Genomic DNA, 17,500 nt, shown 5'->3' with positions numbered 1-17,500 from the left:
CTCCTGGGGCTGTAACAGCGAGGCCGGTATTGACTGCCGCCTCGCGCACACTGGTACAGGGGGGGCTGCTTTTTTTTTTTTTTTTTTTTTTTCGCCGCCCCGGCTGACGTGGTTGCGGACTTTGCCGCGCGCAGGCGCGCGACAGACTTCTACCGGACTGCATACAATTTCAGCAACAACAATCCCGTGGGTTCAGTTGCAGTCCCCGCGTGGCTTAAGCGCCGAGCATTTTTACTCGCTACCTGGCTTAAGCGCCGAGCATTTTTATCGCGCTACCTGGCTTAAGCGCCGAGCATTTTCAGCCTTAAGCGCGGGCGTTCGGCGCTCTCCGTGGCCGCCCCGGCTGACGTGGTTGCGGACTTTGCCGCGCGCCGGCGCCGACAGACTTCCACCGGAATGCATACAATTTCAGCAACAATCCCGTGGCTTCAGTTTTAGTCCCCGCGTGGCTTAAGCGCCGAGCATTTTTTCTCGCTACCTGGCGTAAGCGCCGAGCATTTTCAGGCTTAAGCGCGGGCGTTCGGCGCTCTCCGTGGCCGCCCCGGCTGACGTGGTTGCGGACTTTGCCGCGCGCAGCTTGAGCGGTGAGCATTTTCAGTCGCCATATGTGGCTTAAGCGCGGGCGGGGTGTGGCCGCCCCGGCTGACGTGGTAGCGGACTTGGCGTAATGTTGCCCGTTGTTTCACAGGAAACGGGCACCGCGAATTTCATGCTTTCTTTCCAGCTTGGAACGTTTGGCTTTGTGTGCGGGTGCTGCATTTAAGGAGCTGTGTATAACTTTATAGAGCGTCTCAAGAAAAACAATTTGTTTGAAGCTTCACACGTGAGAGGAGCGGCTTCTGAGTACGAGGCGGTTTTCCTTTTTTTTTTTTTCTGCCGATAATTGTACTCATCTGCCACGTCTCTCACCACGATATGATATTTTTTTGGGGGGTTTCTCCTTTGATCCTCAAGTGAACGGACTGTCCAGTACTGATGCCATTTACAAAAATCCAAAACAGCAGAGGCCCGCACCTGCTCAATCAACGCCAACTCAATTTAAGGAAGGGCTGTTCAAAAGCTGATCGAAACCATCCAGTTTGGGAAAACCTATTTTATGCAGTAGTTTTTATTATTATTTTTTTTTTATTGTGAGAGACGTGAAATCCACACCACGAAATGAACGTCCCTTTGTTACCCTTTTGTTACCGCGGCTTCGAAACCGTGCGTAATACCAATTTAATTGTGTCCTGGTTGGCCGTTTGTCAGCACTTTGTGTTCTTCTAGAAAATCAACTACTAGTTTATAAATTACGTGCGCGAAATTTTCCTCCGTGTGCACCACCAAAATACTTAAAGAAGAGAGAATGCGTCCGGGGCCTTGGGATTTCGAAAATGCCGTGCTCTGAAATTTTCACATCCGCCATTGGAAAGATAATTATTATCCGTCGTAAAAAAGAAAAAAAAAAAGAAAGAAATCACATTTGAAATTATCATTGAAAGTGGCCACGTTTTTCGGGGCATGTCTTGATGAAATAATTTCAGTTCAGTTCAGCATGATTGGATTTCATCTTTTCCAGTATTCTCAGTACTCTCGTTGTAGTACCAATTGCCGGCAGATTTTTTTTTTAGTTGTTTAGAGTTATACATTCCTGAACGATGTTTTTCTTTTCCTCAAAGCTAGCCATAGAACCAGCGCTTTCTATAAAATCATGACAATAAGAATCCAGCATATCGGTTCATCTTCGGCGCGATTAAAGTTCGGGAACTGGCGATTTTTTATTGCCGTGATCAAGAAGGTTAACACCAGATAAGGCGTGATATTTCAGCATACCAGTCACGATATCTAATCGAATCTAAGATTGAAATGGCGTTCTGAATTCTTTCGGTTCCAGATAGAAAGAAACAGAAAAAAAAAAAAAAAGAAAGGATGTGATTGATTGCCATTCAAATCTGAAGACCGCGTGGAGAAAGTGTTCCGGTTTACATTCGGCAAATCAAAATGAACGGCTAAAATTAATCCATCGTCTGGTTTCATGCGCGAGATCACGTAAAAGGCAGCCATTCTTCTTAGCATGGTTTCTCTCTTTTGCTCTCTCATTCGCGCACGGAAATTTCTTCGTACGGGAATTTTATGAAGCGAAGGCGGCTGCAGACCATTTTCTTTGTTTAGTTCATGTTCGTAGGCGCAAATTACAAACCTAACACTTGGAGCAACATTTCCACTACTCTAGAGGGGCATAAACTGTAGACAGTGCACGCTTTCTCATTTATCCAATCGCTCGCAAACACATTGCATTGCTAGTCTACAGTGGCAATACAAAGTGACGTTTCACCATGCACGTCGAAGTTCATTACCAGTACCGCGCCAGCATCGACCGGCCGGCGAAGCGACGAGCTCAGCAGCGCATGCGCAAGGCCCGACACCACCCCAACCGAGCTTCCCTGCTTATCGGAGAGAGCAAGTGCGCGTGAACACGGGCGCGTCTGAGTATCTGGATTTAAAAAAAAAAGAAAAAGAAAGCGTTTCCGAGATATTGACAAAGACAAGTGGTCGCGGTCGCTCTGAATCTTATCGTATTATAGAAAACGTGGGATGGCGGCGCTTCCTCGAGGGTCAGAAAGTACAATCGTCGAACTAGGTGGCAAGTGGAGTACATCCTTTTTCTTGGAACGGTTTGCAATTGACTGCTTGAATGTGCCGACCACGCGTCGCGGGTCGCGTATAGAGCCAACCGTTGGCAAGCACGCGTCTAGCGTAGCAGCAGAACCGATCGCGGTTGCGATAACCCATCGTTGGCAGCGAAAAAGAAAAACACCCACACGCAGTTTGTAGCAATAACCGTACAAATCAATGTGGTTTTAAATATAGCTTCACTGGTCACCCAAGAAGGGCACCGAAACTTTCTCATGACGCACACCGCTGTAGTCCACAAAGAACAAAGCGCACAAAATAGATATGATACAGCCGCACCGCATTATTTCGTGTTTTCACCATTTCATTACTTTCGTGTGCATGCGCGCTAGGGCCACGCAGGCCAGGAGTAAAAGGCACGAAAAAAAAAAAAAAATGGTACGCAATCCTAAGCTTTGACTTGACTGCTGTGGCACTCGCATTTGTGTTCTTTACCTTAGGCGAACGCAATGCGCAAACTGAACTGGAATTTCCAATAATGGAAATTCCTGTTTGGCTCATATTTGCGTTTTTCGCCCGAGCAAGCGCTTCACTGCACTACGCTTTGCCCCTTCAACGTGGCTACACTGCCCGGCAGGCGTGTTCTGCGTAGGGCCGAACCTGCAGGCAAAAAGCATGGGCGCCGCCATCTTGTTGAGAGCGGCGCCAGGGACACAATCGCGCCTAGCTCATTGAGTTTTCCCCCAAAACTGAAAAAAATTTGACTTCATTAAACGAGAAAGATGCCACGAGTGTCCCAACAAAAAGCTTTGAGGATTACCGAAGGGTAACTGAGGGCGACGCAACGGGCTCTGGAAAGAAGGATGATGGGTGTGGCGTCACGGGGGGATCGGAATAGAGCAGATTGGGGTGTGCGAGAACAAACGCTCGTTAATGACACCAAAGTTTAAACCAGGAAAAACAAATGGGCATGCGCAGGGCATGCAATCTGGGGGGAAGATAACCGGTGGCCATTAAGGGTTACAGACTGAATTCCGAGAGGAGGGAAGCGTAGCAGGGGGTGGCAGAAAGGTAGGAGGGCAGATTAGATTAGGGACTACATGGCGACAATCGGCACCTGACCGGGGTACTTGGAGGATCATGGGAGATGCCTTTGCCCTGCAGTGGGCGTAGCCAGGATGATGATGATGATGATGTTCATGATGAAAAGGTAGCAACAGGTCTTCGTAACATACAGGTTAGAAAGATGAGGCACCTTTTAACCCTTGAATATATTTCGCCACATTCGGGCATACGACAAGTTTGTTTTCGAGGCGCTCGGTCCCACTGCTGCGAAAATGTGTACACAAAGGCTGCACAGTAGTTGCCAGAAATCGGGCACTCTATTTTTCTTTCATAGGGAATCTTTCTTCCACTTGGGCAGCGGATTTCGGCGGCAGGGCGAGCTTGCGTGGGCGCGGTGGTTTACGGATCCAAGCGATAGTGAACTCCAAAATCCAGTGTTGGCTTTGAGTGGGATTCATATTGATTGCGAACCCCACGGCTAATCCTACCCCCCATCCCCCCAAGTGGCTCTTTACAGGAGACAATCATTCAGAGACATCGGACAAATAGGAATTCTGGTTCTTTCTTTTGCTTTCATTAATTTTTCTCGAAGCCCATAACTAGAAATTTGCTGGAGCGGCTGTCCCATTTGCGACGCAACAAGTGCGACGCTACACACAGATGGAGTGGCAGTTTAATTACTCTCGTGGTCCGCGAACCGGCATCGTTGCGTGTAGTATAGGAATGGTGCGTGTCAAGTCAGTGCTCGCGTTGAGCTTGTGCTCTTCATTTTGATTGAATGAAGTCTCACCTAAGTGAGCGGGGCCGATCCCGGAGGTAGTGCAATACCGGGCCGACCTGCGGCGGAGGTGAAGCAGGCTTCAAGCACTCCGCCAACTTCCAAAAATAGGTTTAATATCGTGGGTCCATATAGAACCCGTATCAGATATTAAGCTGATAAGAACAGAGTTTTTTATTTATGCTAGTTACAAATACATCAAAAATATGTTACGAAACCAAGGAAAAAACGGATAAAAGGTGTATAATCTAAAAACGCAAACAAATGACTAAAAAACGGTTAGTTAGTGGTGTTAGTAATAAAAGGCTAAAACTGTAAACGTGTATAAAAGTGGCAAAAAGCGCTTCTCTAAAAACAGTAAGATCATTAAAAGGTGCCTATGTGGGCTCTAAAAATCTTTGTAGAGGCGCTGATCGTGTCGCTGATGCACAGGCGTTTGAGTGTCCGTAGGTATTGCCTACTGCACAGCCTGCGCATCACACGATCGTTCCCCTGATCCCAGGTGCCAAGGCAGCCGACGACGACCGCGTCCACCGTCACGCGTTGGAACCGCCGGAGGAGATGATGCTGTACAGGGGCGTACTTCTCCTCCTTAGCCTTCCGGGCGTCCTGGAACGCCTGCAGCCTGTTCTCGAAAGGGCAGCAGACGTCCAGGATCAGTGCCTCCTCTCCACGGGCCAGTACCAGGTCGGGCTTGAGTGATGTGGTGCCCACGACCTGGTTCTCTGCGATGACAGTAAACCTCCCCAAGGCAGCCTTTTTTATTCTGGCGACGATGGTGTTATGACGCTCCGTCATGGCCCGGCTCTGCCGCATGCAATGGCATAGTACATGCGGCAGTGTCTCCTCCCCATACCCGCAGCGCCTGCATCTTTTGTCGGCTGCGGGTGCCCAGAGTCTTGTGGCATTGAGGGGGAGGAGGTTTAGCCGGGCTCGATGCACGAAACGCCAGTCGGTGAAGCGGGTGTAGCGGCCGGACCTCATGAAGTGGGAATTTGCCGGGTCGGCCGCTACACACACCATCGCCTTGCCCTGGTTCGGTTTGTCATGCAGAGCTCTGTCCCTTTCGGTGGAGAGGAGCGCCCGGATGGTCTTGACCAGCTTGTGGCGGTTCCTCGCTGACACAGAGGCCTCTCCGCAGTTGACGCGGGCCCCATGCTCCAAGAGCTCCCAGGCGACGGAGAGGCGACGGGAGGCTTTCCGGGCCTCCGTCCACACAGACTGGACCTGTGTGGACGTTTGTCGGAAGTCGCCCTCCGTCTCGCCTGAGAGGTAGGCCTCCATGTCCTCGGTGTTTGCGGGTCGTCTGAGCCGCCTTGACACGACGCCCTCTAGGTCCCCTGCTGCACGCTCCCGGACCTCCACGTCGGTCGACGTCAGTAGCTTGAAGGCCCCGTCCACCCGGCAGATGTCGCTGAGCTCCGCTGCAAGTGGGATCCCTGCACTGCCAGCCTGAGAGCCTCCGTACAAGTATTCATTGGAGGCTCTGGCTGGCACGTACAGGGTCTTCTTGATGAGCGGGCGGAGCTCCTCGTCTAAGCGTTGCCACTCTCCTTTGCTGGCAAGGCCCACCCGCATGGCAAAGTTCAAGGCTGGATACAAGAACGTTTTTATGGCATCCAGCCTTTGCCATGGGGCGAGCATGGAGGAGAGCAGCTTTCTGCCCAGGTGGATGGCCTCGTCGACCGTCGTCTCGTCCGGTAGCACCCTGAACCCCACTGGACGGCCCAGGAACTTGTGCCCCTCGAAGTCGCCAAGCGCCGGAATCGGGTCGCCACCCACGGTGAAGGAGGTGGGCCGTGTACCCACGGGATGGCGACCAGACAGGTGTAGAGATCGGCACTTGGCGGCGTTCAGTCGCAGCCCAAGCCGGGCCGACAGGGCAGCCACACGGTCCAAGCGGCTCTGCAGGGTGGTGGGATCCGCGGCCAGCAGCGTCAGATCATCGGCGTAGGCAAGGATGTTGTGCTGCCTATCGCCTCCCTGTACTGCACGGATGACCGGGTCCACCACCAGGTTGAAAAGCAGGCCGCTCAGAGGACAGCCCTGTCTCAGCCCGGCTCCGATGGTGATTGGCTCCGTAATGCCAGCTGCTGCCACGACGCAGGTGGTGTTGGCGCGGTAGAGGTCTTCAACGATGGTAGCAAAGGCCTCCCCCGCGCCGGCGCCGCGGACAGCGTCGACGAGGGCCTGATGGGCGACCGAGCCGAAGGCGTTGGCAAAATCGAGGAACCCCACGCACAGCTCCCCACCTCCTGTCCTGGCATCATCCAGGCGTCCCTGCAGCACGAAGTTGTGTTCAAACACCCCATCGTGCGGCAGGAAGCCCTTCTGACACCTGGACAGTACCGCATGGTCGCCCAACCACCTCTGCAGCCGGGTGGTGAGACACCCGGCATACAGTTTGGCGATCGTTCGACCAAGGGCAATGGGTCGCCAGTTTGTGGGGTCCTCGCGGTCGCCCTTCTTGTGAATCAGGATTGTCCTCGTCGACTTCCAGCTGAGGGGTGTGCGGCGGTATTGGAGGCATACGTTGTATACCGCCGCAAGGAACCTGCCCTCAGGGTCCACCTGCCTCCAGTGGTGGTACGTGAGGCGGTCCTCCCCTGGAGCTGTACTCTCGCATTTACGGAGCTTGGCTGCGACTTCTTCTGGTGAAAAGGGGCACAAGTCCAGTTCTTCGGTGGCCGGAAGCCTTGACCGCAGGATGCTGGTATCCACGGTTGTTGGTGACCAGAGGTTCGAGTAGTGATCTTGTAGTGCATGGGGGTCGATCGGACAGAGCTGCGACGGGCCTTCAGTGATTAGCCGCACTGCCCGGCGCCGGTTCCTTCGGTAAAGTGTTTGGATCTGCTGGGGGTTGTCGGGGTTCACCTCGCGCCTCCGTGATTGGCGCGAGTCCCCGACTGGCAGCCGCAGATGTTTGGTTGCGGCTGCAATGGCACGGTCGAGGATGTCTTCAAACCGTGCCCACTCCCCAGCAGACTCAGGCAACCGGCTCAATGCCCGCAGCTCTGCCGTCTCGTCTTCTAAGCCCCATGCACTGCCCTCTGGCCGCGTGGTACCAGCATGTTCTTCCTGGGTCCCGAAGTCCTGGGTGCTTCCGTCTTGGTCCTGCGACTCTGCCCTGCCTGGGGAGAGCTCCTGCATGGCCGCCGGCTCGTGAGCCTCGGAGGCTGGTGCTCCCGGGCTGCCTCGGTTGGACAGCAGCGATGGTGTTGGAGAAGGAGTGGCCGAGGCCGCGGTCTGCCCTGGTTGGGTTGGCGTCCGCTGATAGGGTGCCTCGGCCATCTCGCCATCGCTGCTTTGTCCGGGTGTTCCTCGAGGCGCCACAGGAGACGGCTCCTGGTCGGCGGCCTGCTCGGTGGCCACTGCTGGTGTTTCTGGAGGGTCCTCAGCGGGACCCTCGGTGCTGTCCTGCTCTGTTGGGGGGGTGCCGTCGTTGTCCTGCTCCGACGCACCAGAGGCAGCACCCGCGGCGAGATCACGCCTGGCTGCTAGTGCCGCCTCCCTCCTGTGCCACTGTTCGTGGTTGCTCAAGCCCCTCCTTGTGGGGAAGGACATTGAGCAACTGCCACATTGGTGTGGCAGGGCAGCAGGGGGGGCGGTCGAGTCGGCTGCAGCCAGGCAGGCGTGGGAGGCTGGTCTCAGCCCCAGTGTCTCGCCGCAGATGCTGCACACGTTGATGGTGCGCCGGATTCTGGCACCGTGCTCGACTTCGAGGTGCCGCTGGAGGGACTGCCGCCGCGCTGTCCATTTGGCCGCGGCGTAGGCAGCTCTGCAGCCCTCCTCGCAGCACCGGACCGTGTGGGGCACGGGGAAGAACACCGTGAGGGTGCCATCCTCACGTGCCGGCTGGCGTTCCCGCCCAGGGGTGTTGGGGTCGCCATCGTCTTCGTTGTGGTCATGGGCCATGCGGCCGTGGCCCCCAGGATCCATTGGATGGCCGTGCCTTCCGGACCCGGCGGCTCTCCTTAAAGGAGGCCAGGTCCGGAGGCTAGGGGGCCACTAGGAGTGGCAGCTAGGAGGCCAGGCCCATGACTGACGATGGCGAAGGCGGGGGCCAGCCGGTTGTGCCCCAGCACAGTGCCAGTCAAGATGGCAGGACCAACAGGCACCCCGCAGGTAGCAGCACCGGGTTCCAGGCAGTGGTCAGGCCGAGCAGGGCAGGAGTCTCCGATAGGCAGCAGGCAGCGCCAGGCAGCGGCAGGACCAGGAAGCAGGGCCGGTGTGGGTCGTCCAGGGGCCACCAGGTGGCAGCAGGGTGGGCTGTCCTGGAGGCAGTGCAGCAGGGAGCCGTGGGCCTAGAAAGAGAGGGCCGGGTCAGGGGAAAGACACTGCAATAACCGGGCAGGTGTCCGGGCGCCTCTACAAAGATAAGTGTAGGCAAGGCCGGGCAAGCCAGCTGCATGCACTACACTTTGATCTTAGCCAAAAGGCCGAGAAGCGATGTCCTTCACTTCACTTCATTGTACTACTGCCTTGTGGGCGCCCTGCCGACATGGGTAACCTCAGCAACAGCGTGGGCAATATTATAAAATTCAGCCTGTGTACAGACTCAACGCTCCCTATCTCACGGATGAATTCGCAACGCCTCAGTCTTTCGCTGTTAACGAAACGCTGTCGCGTAGAAACGAGACCCGAGTGCAAGCTTGCTTGTAACGCGAAACCAACCAAGGCAACCTCGTAGAAAACGGAACAGGCGAGCGGAAAAAAAACGCGCCAGGGGAATGCTTACTTCCGTCTGAATGCGACCGCTCAAGGTGACCTTCCTTGAGGGCTTCGTTTCAAGCCCGTGTGCAATTGTAATATACTACGCGCATTTCCTTCATTTCTTTTTATTTACCGCAAGGCCCACTGAAAATTTTGATACGGCACAGGCCGGGACGGATCGCAACGTGTCGAATCGACCGGTAGAATTAGGTAGCATGCCCCATGTACGAAGACGAGCAACATAGAAGTGAATGACAAAATAAATATAGAAAACGCTGCACACTCCTTCCAACCGGAAACATAGAGGGGAGAAAGATCGCCATCTGAAACACAGGCATTGTAAAAAAAAGAAAAAAAAAAGTGCTACCTCATCATCTTTACCATTACCGTGTGTGTGTATGTATATATGCATGTGTGTGTGTTTGTGTATTTATATATATATATATATATATATATATATATATATATATATATATATATATACGCACACATGCTAGCATAGCTTAAACGCAGCTGGAAAGCTCAGCCTTGCACAAGAACCACCCCCTGTCGCAAACCCCTTTGAAACATTCAAATGCCAAACACGAGTAGAGCGAGGTCGTTCGAACCTGGCGCCAAAACGCATTGGCGCCATCTGTGTACGGAACTAGGAAAACCTGCGGACTTTGCAATACAGAAAGAAAGGTAGATGGCGCGAGCTAACGCTCCATTGCATACTAAGAACGAGAGTTAGTGAATAATGGCAGAAACGTCTTGGGAAGAGAAAAAAAAAAAAAACACGCAAAAGTTGTTGGCTTGTGCAAGCACTCTATGTTACAGCGATTAAAGAGCATAGCATCTTCTACAACAGCAGCTACAAAAAGAAGAAGAACGTGAGAGAGGGAGAGAGACAGGCGTGTTTCTTTGGAATGCAGAGCATGCAGCACATACTATAAAGTGCCAAAGAGACGGGGAAAGCAGATGGCGCGAAGGTGTATGTCCTCAAAGCTTGAAAGCAATTTCTAAATTACATGTACCGAAGTCCACCTACTCTCATCAGGTTGCTCCCGCCTCCAGTTGCGTTTAAAGTGAAATTACAGTCGCCTCAAAGGCAGACAGAGAGAGAGTGAAAATAGGTACACTTGCTTCGCGCAGCTGCAGCCGTTCAAATTTTACAGCAAGAGCACTCCCGAAGCAACAAAGTCCGCTGCCGCCTGGGCGCAATGCGCTCGCTTCAGTAAATTGCCGTGCTGGCCTCGGCAACCAAGAGGTGTAGTGCGGCAGACTGCTGCATTGTAGCACACCGCAAACCGTGCAGACGTAAGCGATCGCCTCGACATCGCTGCGAGCGCTCGAAGAGACAAAGTCCGAAACCACGTGTGCCGGGGCGGTGCGAGCGCGACGCCTTTGACGCAACTTTTGCGTACAAGCCGCCGCACCGCCACGACGGAATCGCTGGCATCCCGCACGCAGCTGCATTGTGTCACGCCGGCAATCGTTGAAACACCACGCAGTCGTCGGCGTCGGCCCCGACATGGTTGCGAGCGCTGGAAGAGACAAAGTCCGAAACCGCGTGTGCCGGGGCGGCGCGAGCGCGACGCCTTTGACGCAACTTTTGCGTACAAGCCGCCGCACGGACACGACGGAGCCGGTGTCACCCTGCAGAGGGCTGCACTATAGCACGCCGGGAACCGGCAAAGAACCGCGCAGACGTCGTCGTTGGCCGCGGCGTTGCCGCGAGCACGCGAAGAGACAAAGTCCGAAAGGACGTCAGCCGGGGCGTCGAGCACGCCGCCCGCACTGTTCGCACGCGTGCTCGGAAATGGCGAAGGGGCCGCGCTAGCGTGCCTTGAATCGGTGAGCGGCGGTACCGCGGCGATCGCCAGAGCTCGAATCCGCCCTGCAAAAGCCAAATATTGGCGCTCGGCTCGGCGCAGTACGCCGCCGCGTCGCACGAGTACGGCCCCATGGAGGTCTGGGCACTTATCGCTGCTACTGTTAGGGGCCGTACGGCCCCGGCCGACATTGTACCGTAGTGCGATTTTCGGCTTGCGCGTGCTCGTGGCGTAGTCCGCGCACCGTTCCGACGTCGACAATCGTGCCCACGACTACGCGAGCGCTGGAAGAGACAAAGTCCGAAACCGCGTGTGCCGGGGCGGCGCGAGCGCGACGCCTTTGACGCAACTTTTGCGTACAAGCCGCCGCACGGACACGACGGAGCCGGTGTCGCCCTGCAGAGGGCTGCACTATAGCACGCCGGGAACCGGCAAAGAACCGCGCAGACGTCGTCGTTGGCCGCGGCGTTGCCGCGAGCACGCGAAGAGACAAAGTCCGAAACGACGTCAGCCGGGGCGTCGAGCACGCCGCCCGCACTGTTCGCACGCGTGCTCGGAAATGGCGAAGGGGCCGCGCTAGCGTGCCTTGAATCGGTGAGCGGCGGTACCGCGGCGATAGCCAGAGCTCGAATCCGCCCTGCAAAAGCCAAATATTGGCGCTCGGCTCGGCGCAGTACGCCGCCGCGTCGCACGAGTACGGCCCCATGGAGGTCTGGGCACTTATCGCTGCTACTGTAAGGGGCCGTACGGCCCCGGCCGACATTGTACCGTAGTGCGATTTTCGTCTTGCGCGTGCTCGTGGCGGTGTCCGCGCACCGTTCCGACGTCGACAATCGTGCCCACGACTACGCGAGCGCTGGAAGAGACAAAGTCCGAAACCGCGTGTGCCGGGGCGGCGCGAGCGCGACGCCTTTGACGCAACTTTTGCGTACAAGCCGCCGCACGGACACGACGGAATCGCTGGCATCCCGCACGCAGCTGCATTGTGTCACGCCGGCAATCGTTGAAACACCACGCAGTCGTCGGCGTCGGCCCCGACATGGTTGCGAGCGCTGGAAGAGACAAAGTCCGAAACCGCGTGTGCCGGGGCGGCGCGAGCGCGACGCCTTTGACGCAACTTTTGCGTACAAGCCGCCGCACGGCCACGACGGAGCCGGTGTCACCCTGCAGAGGGCTGCACTGTAGCACGCCGGGAACCGGCAAAGAACCGCGCAGACGTCGTCGTTGGCCGCGGCGTTGCCGCGAGCACGCGAAGAGACAAAGTCCGAAACGACGTCAGCCGGGGCGTCGAGCACGCCGCCCGCACTGTTCGCACTCGTGCTCGGAAATGGCGAAGGGGCCGTGCTAGCGTGCCTCGAATCGATCGGCCGGGGGCCCCGTAGGGCGACAGACAGGCAATTGTGCAGGAAACCGTACTGGCCATTGGCGAGAAATTGCCGTTCGCGCATTCGGTGGACGCGCTGCGCTTTCACGACTTCGGCATTGTGCTGCCGACGTAAGCTTTCAATCTTGCTCGCGGCGTTACGAGGCGGCACGATTTTCGCCAAACGCTCGTCGAAAGTGGCACGAGTACGGCCCCATGGAGGTCTGGGTACTTATCGCTGCTATTATATGGGGGTCCCAGAGAGCAGTCGCCCCCAAAGCGACCTGGGTGTTTGATATGCGGCGGGCTTCGTGCCCGTCAAGCGTGTCCCCGGTATCGCTCCCGTGGATCCCACAGCTGACGTCTGCAGCCTCATCCGCTTGATGCGTTAGGGGCTGGTTGTCGGACGACGCTTTTTCCACGATATCGAAGTGTGTTCCGCATCGTCCTCGGACGAATCAAATACGAAAGCGCCGAAGGCGCGGGCGTGACCCGTCGCCTAGCGGCTTTGCCGTCTCGGCTACGTTGCAAGTGTCGGTCGGTCCACCAGTGCTGCGGGCTCGAGAGAAACCGCAAGCCGCGATCGAGTCGACACAACCGGTCTATCGAGAATGTTGCGTGCTTCTTGCCGCGTGGCGATACCCGGCCCTGCGGGGAGGGCGCCGTTGCGAGCTCGAACGCCGTCGTCTCGGACTGTGCAAAGTGCTACCCTTTGCGAGAACGAAGCGTGTTGGGGCGCCTGAAGGTGGCCTCGGCATCGCAAAAACGGCGTCCGGCCTGCTTGAAAGGCTGGACGCGCAGTTGAACGATTACCTGGTTGATCCTGCCAGTGATCATATGCTTGTCTCAAAGATTAAGCCATGCATGTCTAAGTACATGCCGAAATAAGGCGAAACCGCGAATGGCTCATTAAATCAGTTATGGTTCCTTAGATCGTTTCTTCCTACTTGGATAACTGTGGCAATTCTAGAGCTAATACATGCAGTGAGCCTGAAGCCCTTTGGGCGACGGGTGCTTTTATTAGACCAAGATCGATCGGGTTTCGGCCCGTATTGTGTGGTGACTCTGGATAACTTTGTGCTGATCGCATGGCCACGAGCCGGCGACGTTTCTTTCAAGTGTCTGCCTTATCAACTTTCGATGGTAGGTTACTTGCTTACCATGGTTGTTACGGGTAACGGAGAATCAGGGTTCGATTCCGGAGAGGGAGCCTGAGAAACGGCTACCACATCCAAGGAAGGCAGCAGGCGCGCAAATTACCCACTCCCGGCACGGGGAGGTAGTGACGAAAAATAACAATACGGGACTCTTTTGAGGCCCCGTAATTGAAATGAGTACACTCTAAATCCTTTAACGAGGATCAATTGGAGGGCAAGTCTGGTGCCAGCAGCCGCGGTAATTCCAGCTCCAATAGCGTATACTAAAGCTGCTGCGGTTAAAAAGCTCGTAGTTGGATCTCAGTTCCAGACGAGTAGTGCATCTACCCGATGCGACGGCTCGGACTGAACATCATGCCGGTCCTTTCTTGGTGCACTTCATTGTGTGCCTCGAGAAGGCCGGTGCTTTTACTTTGAAAAAATTAGAGTGCTCAACGCAGGCGAGTCGCCTGAATAAACTTGCATGGAATAATAGAACAAGACCTCGTTTCTGTTCTGTTGGTTTTTGGAATACGAGGTAATGATTAAGAGGGACAGACGGGGGCATTCGTATTGCGGCGCTAGAGGTGAAATTCTTGGACCGTCGCAAGACGAACTACTGCGAAAGCATTTGCCAAGAATGTTTTCTTTGATCAAGAACGAAAGTCAGAGGTTCGAAGGCGATCAGATACCGCCCTAGTTCTGACCATAAACGATGCCAACCAGCGATCCGCCTGAGTTACTCAAATGACTCGGCGGGCAGCTTCCGGGAAACCAAAGTGTTTGGGTTCCGGGGGAAGTATGGTTGCAAAGCTGAAACTTAAAGGAATTGACGGAAGGGCACCACCAGGAGTGGAGCCTGCGGCTTAATTTGACTCAACACGGGAAAACTTACCCGGCCCGGACACTGGGAGGATTGACAGATTGAGAGCTCTTTCTTGATTCGGTGGATGGTGGTGCATGGCCGTTCTTAGTTGGTGGAGCGATTTGTCTGGTTAATTCCGATAACGAACGAGACTCTAGCCTATTAAATAGGTGCGGGGTTCCCAGCACCTTACAACCTTCTTAGAGGGACAAGCGGCTCCTAGCCGCACGAAACAGAGCAATAACAGGTCTGTGATGCCCTTAGATGTCCGGGGCCGCACGCGCGCTACACTGAAGGAAGCAGCGTGTCTTTATCCCTGTCTGAAAAGACTGGGTAACCCGTGGAACTTCTTTCGTGATTGGGATAGGGGCTTGCAATTGTTCCCCTTGAACGAGGAATTCCCAGTAAGCGCGAGTCATAAGCTCGCGTTGATTACGTCCCTGCCCTTTGTACACACCGCCCGTCGCTACTACCGATTGAATGATTTAGTGAGGTCTTCGGACCGATGTCCGGCGCGGCCTTTCGGTTGCGCCGGTCTGTTGGAAAGATGACCAAACTTGATCATTTAGAGGAAGTAAAAGTCGTAACAAGGTTTCCGTAGGTGAACCTGCGGAAGGATCATTACCGGATTGTGAAGGGTGGCGAGCGCCATTGTTTCTACCCCGTGTGGGTGAAGCAGCTCGCTGCGCCCGACGCTTTCCGCCGCTGGCCCCGCTTGGACGCGGGGACGGCTATACCCGAACATGCCGGGGACTGCCTGAATTTTGACGGGCGCCCCGTGCCAAATTTGTTGCGCCCAGTGGACGCCGGCTGCAACCTTGGACGGTTGGCTTGGCCGCGCCCGCGGGTAGAAACGGCGTAACGCACACTGGGTGGGCTTTCTGTCCGCTTTGGCGCTCTTGCGCGGAATGGGAGTAAGACGACCCGACCTGCTGCTTTGCCCAGTACGAGGGGAACGGCGAAGCGTGCGGTCGGTCAAGGAACTGACGGTCGAGAGCTAATGCCGCTGCCGCTTAGTACACACACGGAACCGTGGTGCGAGCGCTCTCCCGTCCTCCGCGGCAAACGCTGCCGAGTCTGAAAAGTCTGGCGGCTGCCGGTCGCTTCCTGCGGCGAGTATGGAGTAACGACCCGACTTTGTTGCCGCCCAAGTACTAAAGGAACGGTGTGGCGCTCGGTCGGTCATGGAACTGTCGGTATGAGGGTGCGGCTGCCAAGTACGGAAGGAACCGTGGCCTAAAGTGCTCTCCCGTCCTCCGCGGCAAATGCCACCGAGTCCGAAAGGGCCGGAGGCTGCCGGTCGGCTCCTGCTCGTGACGCGCGAGGTGTCGAGATCGCGGTTTAATGCGACGACGTCTGCAGGCTATTCGCCCGCCGCCGAGGGAAAGGCGGCGTTGCTGCGAAGTACCGAAGGAAACGCGGCTTTGCTACGTCGGAAGCGTTCTGCGGTTAGCGGACTTGTGCGCTTTGGGAAGGCGCCGCACGTCGAAAGAGGAAGTACGGACAGACGAGGGACTGTAGTCCCGGATTCGAACGCACTTGCGGCCAGGCCCTTGCTGGCTTCGTCTTCCGCCTCAAGTAGACTTGTTGTGGCGCCGGCGCAGGGAGCCGTCCCTGGCACTGGCCGAGTGGTTTTGGAGAGCTGCGCGAGTACGCGCGCCGGGCTCTTGTCTTTCGTCTCAAGTAGGCTGTTGGATCAACAGCGGTTATGCTGCGGCGATCTGCCGATGCGAAAGTGTGTGTGTGTTTGAGGCCCTTCTATGAACCTACTGCTGACTGAAGCGAAGCACGTCGATGGGGGTGAAGCCCTGCCCGTGGCCGTGTAGCCGTTAAAGACTCCACAGCGGCTTAGCCCTAATCATGGCTCTGTCGCTCTTTGCAATTTTTAGTGGAGCGATGTGAACGTGCACACGAGACACACGGGTCCGGTGGTTGGATGGCAGGTAAAACCGGCTTCGAGTGCGCGCAAACGGCATAAGCTACCTCGAGGGCAAGCGAGGAAGGCGTGGGCGCAAAACACACGCGCGAGTAGCAGGAGTGGAGTGCCATTAGGCTTTCAGCTGCTGAGACGCGGCCGCCGAAAGAGCGAGACTGGAGGAGCGCACGCCGAAAGGCGCTCTTCGAAACCACACACAGGGAGACGCCACGTGCCTAAAACCCTGGTTGTACTGTACTGAATTGAACAAACTATTTTTCACGACTCTAAGCGGTGGATCACTCGGTTCTCGGGTCGATGAAGAACGCAGCCAGCTGCGAGACTTGGTGTGAATTGCAGGACACACTGAGCACTGATTCTTTGAACGCACATTGCGGCCTTGGGTCTTCCCTTGGCTTCGTCTGTCTGAGGGTCGGATCACATATCAAGAGAGACTTCGGCGCACAGGGAACGTGCGTCCGTCGACTCGTTTTGACCGCGTCGGCATCATGGACAGTACGTTGAGCGCTAAAGCCACGCGCCAGCGGCCTCACGAGAGGGAGACGGTGGCAAACCGTTGTGCCAATTCTTCGAAAAGACGGAAACGAGGCATTACTACTGCAGCGTGACGAGTGCGCGCCTCTAGCAAGACCGCCGCAGGATGGAGTCGGATACCTGCAGGGAAAGAGCGGTCCAAGCACGAGGCGCGAACGTCTGTTGCCATGTAGCGCGCACGTTTGCGAGAGAGTCGGAAGCGCACGCTTGCGTGCACGGAAAACGTGGGAATGAAACGCCGGCCGATTCCCGCGCCGTGCGCAAAGCCAGCGCGATCGCAATTTGCGCTGTTTGCCTTCGAAGTACGTCGAGCTCCAGAGCTGGTCGCTCGTTCACGTCACCGCAGTTGTGTGGGCGCCCTTCCGGGCTTCGTCGCAGGAATGGGAATCGGCAGATTCTTGCGAGGAGCGGGGAGGAGAAGGGTGGCCCCCGAAAGCGGTTCGACGCGACAGCGCAGTCTGCGAGCGAGAAGAGTCACGGCACGGCGGAGAATTGCCGCGAAACGGAAAATGTCTCCTTCGAGAGCGTGGGTGCCCCGTTGGCCGAGCTGAAGCGTTCCGTCGTAGTCCGCCGTCGGTCCAAGTGCTTCGCAGTCTCTGTCCCCTAAAGACTGGGCCACTCCAGTTGGGGCAGGGGCGACGCTACACGAGACGATGCCTCCCGCCAGGTTTTAGTCGCCCCTG

General features: G+C 56.0%; 3 non-coding genes across 3 annotated transcripts; 2 read left to right on the top strand and 1 right to left on the bottom strand.

Moving 5' to 3' along the window:
- Nucleotides 1–4,472: 4,472 nt before the first annotated feature.
- Nucleotides 4,473–4,664, bottom strand: LOC126520877 (U2 spliceosomal RNA). Its single transcript, XR_007597123.1, has one exon. It is a non-coding gene; the product is annotated as a U2 spliceosomal RNA (small nuclear RNA).
- Nucleotides 4,665–13,156: 8,492 nt separating this feature from the next.
- LOC126520884 (small subunit ribosomal RNA) lies at nucleotides 13,157–14,971 on the top strand. Its single transcript, XR_007597124.1, has one exon. It is a non-coding gene; the product is annotated as a small subunit ribosomal RNA (ribosomal RNA).
- A 1,574-nt stretch (nucleotides 14,972–16,545) lies between these two features.
- LOC126520865 (5.8S ribosomal RNA) lies at nucleotides 16,546–16,698 on the top strand. The gene has a single exon (XR_007597118.1). It is a non-coding gene; the product is annotated as a 5.8S ribosomal RNA (ribosomal RNA).
- The last annotated feature ends 802 nt before the right edge of the window (nucleotides 16,699–17,500 follow it).

Source organism: Dermacentor andersoni, chromosome 10 (genome assembly GCF_023375885.2).
Source record: "Dermacentor andersoni chromosome 10, qqDerAnde1_hic_scaffold, whole genome shotgun sequence".
NCBI classification, from domain to species: domain Eukaryota; kingdom Metazoa; phylum Arthropoda; class Arachnida; order Ixodida; family Ixodidae; genus Dermacentor; species Dermacentor andersoni.
Note: the sequence above shows the minus strand (reverse complement) of the source record. Positions and strands in the feature narration are given on the sequence as shown.